The sequence below is a fragment of the Micropterus dolomieu genome, linkage group LG23, assembly GCF_021292245.1.
Source record: "Micropterus dolomieu isolate WLL.071019.BEF.003 ecotype Adirondacks linkage group LG23, ASM2129224v1, whole genome shotgun sequence".
In the NCBI taxonomy this organism is placed as follows: domain Eukaryota; kingdom Metazoa; phylum Chordata; class Actinopteri; order Centrarchiformes; family Centrarchidae; genus Micropterus; species Micropterus dolomieu.
Genome location: NC_060172.1, coordinates 1,283,295 through 1,293,324, shown reverse-complemented (window position 1 = coordinate 1,293,324; position 10,030 = coordinate 1,283,295). Strand labels below are relative to the sequence as shown.

Sequence of the window (10,030 nt, the reverse complement as noted above, 5' to 3'; positions counted from 1 at the left end):
CCCCCCCCCCCCCCCCCCCCCCCCCCCCCCCCCCCCCCCCCCCCCCTCTCTCTCTCTCTCTCTTGCTCTCTCGCTCGTTTGAGAGAGAGCAGGAGAGAGAGAGAGAGAGAGAGGTGTGTTTTCTAACCCACGCATTCGAGTGGGAGATAACGTGCGCACTCTCACGTGCACACACACACACACACGCTCTCGTACACTCAGGAGTGTGTGTCATGCTGGCAGTGTGTGGGCTGAACCGACAAGCCTTCCACTCATCCTGCCTCTCCCTCTCTCTCTCTCTACCTCTCTCTTCTTCTCTCTTTCCGTCTCCAGCTACACCTCCACCTCCTCCTCCTCCTCCTCCTCCTCCTCTTCTTCTTCTTCCTCTTCTTTTTTTCCCCCCATCCTCCATCAACTCTCTCCTCCACCTCTCTCTCTCTCTCTCTCTCTGTCCATCAGTCCTTCCTTTTCTTTTCAGTTTATCATCATGGAGAACGAGTCGGTGATCTTCTGGGTGAGTCTCTCTCTGCAGCCCTGTGTGTGTTAATGTGTGTGTGTTTGAGTTAGTGTGTGTTAGAGGGAATGCGTGTGTGTGTGTGTGTGTGTTAATGTGTGTGTGTGTTTGAGTTAGTGTGTGTTAGAGGGAATGCGTGTGTGTGTGTGTTTGGCTAACGTTGTTTCAGCGATAGTGTGTGTCGGTCACTTGCTGCCGCTCTGTAACTTTAAAAGTCGTGACTACATTTTCTCTACACTTTACCTTTTTTTTTTTATTACCTCTCATCATCCTTCCATCTCTTCATTTCCTTTCCTCCTCTCCTCACTTGCCTTCTTGTCTTTTCTTGCCTCCTCTCTCCTTCTCTCTTCTTTTCCTCTTCTTCCTCGTTCGTTTCTTCTTATCCTTTCCATCATCTAATCTCTTATCGTTTTCTTCCTTGCCTTACCTTGCTTCCTTTCCTTGCCTACTCTTATTGCTTTCTTTCCCTCTTCATCTCTCTTTTCCTTCCTTAACTTGCCTCCTTTCCTCCTTTTCCTTCCCCTCCCTGCTATTTGCATTCCTTCCTTCTTTGCCTTCTTTGCTTACTCTTAGTCATTTTTGTTTTTTCCTGTCCATCCTGTCATCTCATTTGTTACCTTGCCTCCTTATCTCCTTTCCTCTCCTCTCCCTTCATCTCTTCTATCCTTTCTTTATCTCCTTCTCTCCTCCTTTAGTTACTCTACTTGCCTCCTTATGTCCTTTCCTCTCCACTCCCTCCATCTCAGATTCTTTAATCTCTTCTTCTCTACTACTCTCTTACTTCTTTTCCTTGCATCCTTCTCTGTTGTATCCCCTTCCTTCTCCATCTTCTCTCTTCTTTCATTTCTTCAAACTTTTCTTCATCTCCTTCCCTCGTCTTCTCATTTGTTTCATTGCCTTACATTGCCTCCTTTTGTCCTGTCCTTTCCTTGCCGTCTCTCTTCTTTTCCCTTCCTTCCCTCTACTCTCCCTCCATTTATATCTTCTATTCTTGCTTCTTCTCCTTGCCTCCTTTCTTTTTTCCATTCCTTCCCCATCCTCTCCTCTCCCTCCATCTCTTCTATCCTTTCTTAATCTCCTTCTCTCATCTCCTCATTTGCTTCCTCTCTTCCTTCACATCTTCTCCTTTTCTTTTTCTTCTTATTTCCATTCCTTTCCTCTTTTCCTTTGCCTCCAACCTTTCCTATTCTCCTCTCTTCCCTCATTCCTTCAGTACTTGTAACTACCCCCCCTTTTTTACTTTCCTTTCCTTCTCTCCTCACATCATTTTCTTATCCCTTTAAATGTTTGTCCTACCCTCCTGTCCTGTCTTCCTTTGCTGTCTTTTCCTTTTCTATCCCTCCTTGCCTCCTCTCTTCATCTCTCTGTGGGTCGTCTTTTTATTTCCTGTTTCTGTTTCCTCCAGCATCGCTTCACCGTCCTCTGTGTGTGTGTTATGTAAGCGCAGCAGAGAGTGTGTAGGCCGTAGTCTCAGACCGTCTATCTAAAAAGATGATCTACTAAAAAAAAAAAAAAAAAAAAAAAATCTAACACTTCAAACAGGAAGTGGATTTTCTTCTTCTGCGCCCGTTAACATCTTGTAGGTTGTCATGGCAACGTGTTCAGCGAAGCACCGTGGCGGCAGGCCGGTCTCGGAGTGACTTTGCTTCAGCCTCGATGGTCAGAGGTGACAACGCCATTCCCACAGAGGAAAATGAGCCTCTGTGAACCCCAAAAAAATGCAGTCAGAGGACTACGTTTCCCATAATGCAGCCTGTGTTCAGACCACAAAGCTCTGCTCATGTCACAAATCATTCTAGCAAGAAGACCAGCAACTCTCTGTATATGAAACGTCACTCTACTTGCGTGACTGACTTAAGGTCAGGCAACCTCGGCCATCTTTGTCCATCTTTTTGCCCGACTGCCTCGGCTGTTAAGCGCCTACGTTTATGCTTTATGTTACAAACTATAAACACGCGTTGGAGATGGTCTAAAGATGTACCTGAGTGGTAACAGCTAGGGGTGGAAATTAACCTTTGGGACTGGTAGATGAAAAAAATCCACCGGCCAAACAAATTTTTTACCGGCCAAAATAATAACGTGCCTTTTTATGTCACGTTAACGTGTGTTTCAGTACTTTTAATTGAGACAATAAAGTATTCTGTCAAATAGAAACTTAAAGAAGACACCAGATGTGATGCCATTAATTAATTAATGTATTTAAGACAGAACAGTAAATGGTTTTATAAACTTACAAGATGCTTATTAATCATCTCATCACTGCTGACTCTTAATCATGCTTCATCATTCAGCTTAAACCTCCTTAATAAATTAATTATTTTTATGTTCAGCCTCAGGAAAAGGTTTTTGATTGTATGTAGGTGTGTGCTCATACGTACACTCAAACTCACGAGGGATCCCACAATAAACTCGGAAACACCGACATGGCGGCTGTGGCTTTACATACAGACATGTTCAGGCTCAGAGGCAGACCAACACCAAAAGCTCCGTATCTTTCATACAGCGCAGCGAAACACCGGGAGACAGCTTCGGAAAACATGCTTGAAACTTCCACTGCAACGTAATATTTTCACCAGCTTGAGGTTGAAATAATCTATGCTCGTTGATAACGTTACATTTACTGCATTTAGCCGACGTGATATATCGGCGTTAGCTTGTGTATCTTTCGCCAGAGGCTCAGCAATGTGAGCACATCTAACAAATGGTTAGCGAGCTGGACTGAATGTTATAAATAAAGATTGTTGCCAACAGTTAGACCACAGTAAGTAACATTGCTGTAGTGGATGGGTCTTCCTCTGTGTTGTTGTTCTGCACCATTATGTTGCATTATTGTATATTATGTGTGTCACGTAAGTTACGGCGACTGAGACAGAGGAGAAGCTGTTTACCTGAGTATCGGTAAAACGACAAATCTAAATTGAACGTTACAAAGCAAATGGCAGTAGATCCACGCTAACGTTAGCTGGCTGCCTCTGCATCACTATAGGCTAGTAAACAAATCACTCCACATTTTATTTGTACGGTAACATTATTTCTTGCAGGCTAAAATCAACACTTATAATACCGGTGTTACACAGGATAGTAATATGGGTCGAGCTTAGCTGGTGAAGAAATGTGGAAAGCCAGACAACTGTGGTATTTTTCACCAGATGACATCAACGTTATTTAACTTGAGCCACTAAAGCACCAAATCATAGTGTGTTTCACATGCTTTGCAGTTTACCTGTCCAAAAGGATGAAAGCCAACTTTCTGTTTTGTAGGTTTCCAAACCAAAGCGGCGGTTTCTCTGTGACTCGAGCCTTTTTGATTTTGAATGTGTATGACATCATCTGATTCGCGTTTGGTCTGCTGGGCTTCAGCACATAGAACTTTTATTGTTGTTTTGTATCCTTATGTTGTTGTCTGTGTCGTGCTGGGAGCCGGTTGTTAGTTGACTGCATTTTGTTAGCTGCGGTGTTGTCGCTGTAGTCGTTGAGAGGCTTGAGAACAGAACACCGGGTGCTTTCTGATCAGGCCCCGTCGTGCTGTTGCCAAGGCGACATAAGTTTAGTTTTACGGTGGACCGACAGTAACATTACAGAGTTGTTGTTTTCTTCAAACAGCTTGAAATAATAACATACTTTGGACACTTTCTTCTATGTCCTTCGCTATTTTCTCTCTTCCTCCACTTTGCAAACAGCGGCATCATAGTCCCGTCGGGTTCACAGCGTAAGCGTGATGTGCGACGGTAATAAATGTCCGTGCGAAACAGTGCGCTGTATAGTTATATGGATTAAACGATTTAATCGATGAATCGTTTCAGCCCTAGTGAAAAGCGTTGTTACACGTCACTGTGTTTTTCTGTCGCCTCCGCGTCCCAGAAAGCCGGATCGGTATGGGAAAGTGTTTATTGCGGGATCCCCGTGTGAAAGCGACTTATGGCACTATGTAGGATCGACAGCTTGTTCTGTCAGGCTTAACCTCAAAATGCATTAATTAAAAATACATTAAAATAATAAAAAGGAAAAGCGGCAAATTGGAACCATGAAATGTTTTTGATGATGATACACACTGGACCTTTAAGACGTAGCATTAAAACAAGACCAGATCAATTTATCATAACTGCTAAGCATGTAATAGATGATTTCATTGATAAGTTATAGCCACAGACTGCAGTCTTTAGAAGTCAGAGGAACATATCAGTGTATGACGTCATGCCTGTCTGCCACACGAGCCAGATCATCACTGAAATTTTCCTGAAAAATTATTTCTGGATAAAAAAAGTGGGAGCCCTGAAGAAACTGAACACCCATCTTCGAACTAGTTTCTCAGTGATGTGAGAAACTTGACGAGTGTGTGGATGTGTGTCACAGAGAGAGAGAGAGAGAGAGAGAGACATGATAACACAGTGTGTCTTATCAGCTCCTGCCATTGGTTACCATGGTAATGGCCAGTGGAGCTTCAGTTTCAGGACACACACACACACATCTTATTCACACCTTACGGCGTGTTTGTGATCTGACCACCACTGGACAGCTTCACGTCCAGTTGGTGCTCGTTGAGATTCAGAGCGACGCGTGGTGTGTGTGTGTGTGTGTGTGTGTGTGTGTGTGTGTGTGTGTGTGTGTGTGTGTGTGTGTGTGTGTGTGTGTGTGTGAACATGTGCTATGTGATGGATTGCAAATGTAGTGATCGAAATGTGCTGGGAAATAATTCTATTCACAACCAAAGGGTAAAAAAAAACTGAAGTAAAAGTCCTGAATTGTTAAGAGTCACTTGAACATAAGTTGGAACTGGATCTGCAGACGATCCGGATTATACAAGATCCAAGAACAATGTCAAACACACACACAAACACACACGCAAAACATACTGTGTGTGTGTGTGTGTGTTATCAGTGCCGTCCAGCTTCTCTGCTTTTTCCTGCCAAACATCCATTTCCTTGGCAAACCAGATGGGAAACAGGAAGTACTTCTAATCTTTGTCATGTCTTGTATTTTTATTTTTCCTTGTTTCCAACATGTCCTCATGCTGTCTGCGTTGCCATGGAAACATCCTGGTTTATACCAACCCACACACACACACACACACACACCCCCACACTCCAGCTGGCTAGCATGCTGTTTAGCTATTAGCAGGCTACCAGCTGGCTTCCAGTATGCTACTGGCTGACTAAATAGTAAGCTAACAGCTCTCTGCTAATAAGCTACCAAAGCTCAACAGCTGGCTCTTAACAAGACTGTGCTGCTAACTGACTACCAGTAAGCCAACAGCAGTATGCTAACAGTGCTGGGCAAGTTACTCAGAAATTGTAATAAACGATTAGTTTCTTATTACATTTTAAATTTAAATTTAATTCAGCTTTTTTAGCATGAATGTAAAACAACAATATTGGAAGACAGTTAATAATATAAATGAGAAATCATGGTTAAACATTATTAACCTTAGAACAAACATATACACCTTCTCCTGTAACTTGGTATCAGATTAATACTCAGATTTACAACAACATCATTCTGTCCTGACTGAATAATTATTAAAGCAACGTTAACTTTTCAAGTCGAAGATATTATTTGGGGGAAGATGCAACAAGCAGATAATCCAGGAATAGCTATTTTTTTATTTATTTTATATCTATGTATTTATTATTTTATTGTTCTGTTCTTTATGTATGAATATATGAAATATGTTTTTATTTTGTTAGTTTTTCCTTCCCTGAGCTTGTTTTCTCTTTTTTTGTATAAAAAAAAAAGAATAATAAAAAAAAAGAAATATTGCCAAAGCTACAAATTTCAAACATTTCATTAAATAAGTAAAGAAAACAGCAAAAATAAGTGTTTTGTGTGTTTAAAAAATATATAAAATTAAATTATAAAAATAAAGTAAAATTAAATATTAAAAATAAAAAATTTGTAAGATATGTAAATAAGTAAAACAGGAAGCGTGTGTGAAGAAAATCTGAGACATCTGGAGAAACTGACACCAGAGAATTTATTTTGCTTTTAAAAAATGGCTTACACGATTAATTGATTATTAAAATGAATCAATTAATTGACTAATCACTGCAGATATTCATATCATTTTCTTCAAGCTTACCGTCCACGCTGAAACTCTAAAACAGCAGAAAAACTAAAAACATTTTATAGGATTGAATGAATGAAGCATTTTGACCAACACTTCTGTTTCCTCTGACTCCTTCTGCGAGTCTTATGTCGCCTTTCATCACAGCCAAACACAGAATCCAGTCGTTATCAGTGAGTTACTGCATCTTTCTGTGTCTGTTTTCTGACATAACAGTGATTTCCTCAAGATTCATAAATGCTAAAGCTACTTCCTGGTCTCTGCTATCAGGTTTCTAATTTTTTCAACTCGTCTGAGAATCGAAACAGAAACATATATTAGTACTTTATATAATGCTACCAACATAGCAGCAGTTGGAAACAAGGTTTATGAGTTAGCTTCATATTGTGCGACTGTCTCAACCTGAAATGGGCTCCGCTAAATGCAACTGTGTCTGACCCAGTTATGATTTAAACTGCAAGACAGCACGCTCCGTCGTCTCTGTACTCCCACTCCTCTTCTGACATGTTTTTTTTTTCTCCCCCCCCCCCTTCGTCCTTTCCTCCCATTCCTTCACATCCTGGCCTCCCTCTCCTTTACCTCCCACTCGCATCCTCCCCATCTTCCTCTCGCTCTTCCTCCCCCTTTTCCTCCCTTCTCTACAGGATGGGCAGGGCAACTCCCAGAATACAATCTGAAACTCTGAGACCACTCACTCTACTGCAGGATTACTACACAATAACTACAGTTACACATTACAGAAAATGCTGTACTGTTTACTGTAAAAATACTTAATCTACTGCGGATTCGGCTCATACTACAAGAGGAACTACAACATATTTCGGAAACTACTAAAGTACTCATTCTACTATAACTACTCACAGGATTACAACAATCCACCAGAAACTTATCTGAAAGCTGAGGTCCAACCAATCAGAGACGCAAGAACCTGGCATCTCAAGCTGGACCAGATCCAAAAGGCCAAACCAGTACCGGACCAGTCGGCCAGTTAGACTCTGTAGAGCGGATCAGACCAGGCCTGGACAGACCAGAAGAGACCAGTGAAAATCAGTAAAGGCCATTGGAAAAGTTTGATGGGACTGCTGACGATAGGTAAGTGGGATGGTTTATTACTGGGGGTGTTGGGTTTCACCCAGCTGGAACTAAACTGGGTTAGATCCGGACAAGTCAGTCATAGAACCCGTCAAATTAAATAGGATCCAACAGGATGATGGTGCCTGTAAAGCCGGACTGTGTCCGAAATCCCTCGTTCACTCATTCACTGGCCTCAAGCTACCCGCCCTTTTTTTTGTTGTTTGTTCCTATTTCCAGTTTTGTTTCTTAACTTCTGGTTGTTATTGCTGACGAGCCAAAAGTCTCCGTCCTGATTGTTTCACACAGGGTACTGTGAACACGTGTTCACATTTACTTTGTGGTTCAGATGAAAAAACATGCTTAGCACATGCAATTTTAGGAAATGTAACAGGGGATCTGTATGAGGGCGGAGTTAATCCCTGAATACGGCGGGTCTGGAAAGATATTGCGCCATGTAAGTCAGCCCTGCGAGTTCTTCTTTAATAAGTCCTTAAGAGATGTGTTCATGTTACAAACCGTGATTGTAATATTCAGTTCAATTTATTTATATAGCGACAAATCACAACAACAGTTATCTCAGAGCGCTTTTCATAAAAGAGCAGGTCTAGACAATACTGTGTGTTTCTAGTGCGTTAGCTAATGTTGTCACATAATGACATGTTTTAGGCAGTTAGATTATACTTTTACACTCTTTACACTGTAAATATGTGGGGGAAAAAGGGCCCGTCACACACATGTGATATATATTAAATAAAAAATATATATATTTTGAAAAATCGTTATGTAAATGTTTAGCCTTTTGGTGTATTATCACACTTAAAAAAATGAAACTGAAAAGTGGTTTGTGGTTCAGATCAGTTTATTGAGGTTCTTCTGAATGATTTTAATTAGTCTTGTTTTGCTTTGACGTGTATAAAAATGAATCTGACTCTTAAATGTACTAGTGTAATATGCAAATTAGTGCATATTTAATGAGGAAACACCTCATTTGCATATTGAAAATAAAAACATTTTCTTTTTATGTTAGCTTTCAGCTTGTAAAATTTCAGTGTGATATGAGTAAAGTTAGGGAAAATGCCTATTTGAATGTGGTGTCTCACCTTGAACTGCGTTGTCTTTTAACTTTAGAGATACAAGATGTCACAAACCCGACTCAACTGCTGTTTGTCATGTTCGCAGGGAGAGAACAAAAAACTTGCACAAGATTTTGTTAAAGTTTATGATCGTTAACAAAAAACAAATTACCTTTTTAAAAATTCATTCTTCACAGACGATCTCTAAACCTGCTGATTTTTACTTTGTTGGTCTGGAAGCTGATATGTTTGCTCAATTGTATAATATAATATTTTGAAGCCTTCACTGTGTGCCAGAGATATTTAAGGTCTGTGAAGTATTTTTATATCTCAGTCTTTAAAGAGTGAATTCTCACTGGCTGACATGCACGTCAGAAACCTTGAATCATTTTTTTAGGTTTGAAGGAGATGTGAAGTAGCTTTTTGTGATTAAATAGCTCTTAATGTCTTATCCTTATTAGCTGCAGAGTGAAAGCAGCACTTGTCGAATATCGAGTCTGTGTTCAGATAATATTAGTAGTATTTGTTGTTGTCTACACTTTAACAAAGACGTCTGAGTGAGGGGCGGATTGGTCAACAAAGTCTGTGAGTTTGACTGTTCATGTCGTCGTTATAATGACCACAAAGCTTCCCAAACCTGAAGCAGTTTGTTTGGTTTTTTTTCTTTACCAACGATCAATCTCAAGTCGTTTTTGTGCTTAATCAAAAACTTCATCAGAAGATACCTGCAATCCAGTGGTGGTAACTTAAAAAAAGTACTTACTCAAGTTTACTGTAATTGATTAAAATTTTGATGTATTTGTATTTTGCTTGAGTATTTCCATTTTAAAGTACTTTATACTTCTACTCTACTACTGTTTTATTCCCTACATTCATTTGGCAGCTTTTCATGATTTTCAGATTAAAAGCCCTAAACTCATGACCAAAGTAGTCACACATTTAGCGCCAGATTTACTAAAGGTTTGCGCGAATAAAAACGTGTGCAAACTTGATTTCACCAGCAAATTAACACTGATCTACTAACGGCGTGCACGCAGAGTGACGTCTTTAAAAAGCGCAACATAGCACCTGTTGGTCATTTACTACTTTTGCCTTAATGAAGATGCAATTTGGGGCGTAACATGCAAATACATTTATTTACTACACGCAATGTGATCTACCAAGCCTAAACGCTGTTTCATGTGAGTGCAGCAGCCTCTGGATTTAATACGTTAGAGAGGAAGGTGCAAACCGCCAAGTGATGCGCAGAGATGGCTGCTGTTATCGTTGCCAGAAGGAGACACGGCCGTGATGAAAGAAGACGTGGAGAAATTAACAATATTAGATGAT

At 40.5% G+C, this 10,030-nt stretch overlaps 1 protein-coding gene across 1 annotated transcript in view; it reads left to right on the top strand.

Annotated features, from left to right (window-relative positions):
- The first annotated feature begins 404 nt into the window (after positions 1-404).
- shank3b (SH3 and multiple ankyrin repeat domains 3b) overlaps positions 405-10,030 on the top strand; it is a 62,409-nt gene continuing 52,783 nt past the window's right edge. The window contains exons 1-2 of the mRNA XM_046040695.1: positions 405-493; positions 7,199-7,646. The gene's annotated coding sequence lies outside the window, so the exon portion shown is untranslated. The remainder of the gene's footprint in view (positions 494-7,198; positions 7,647-10,030) is intronic.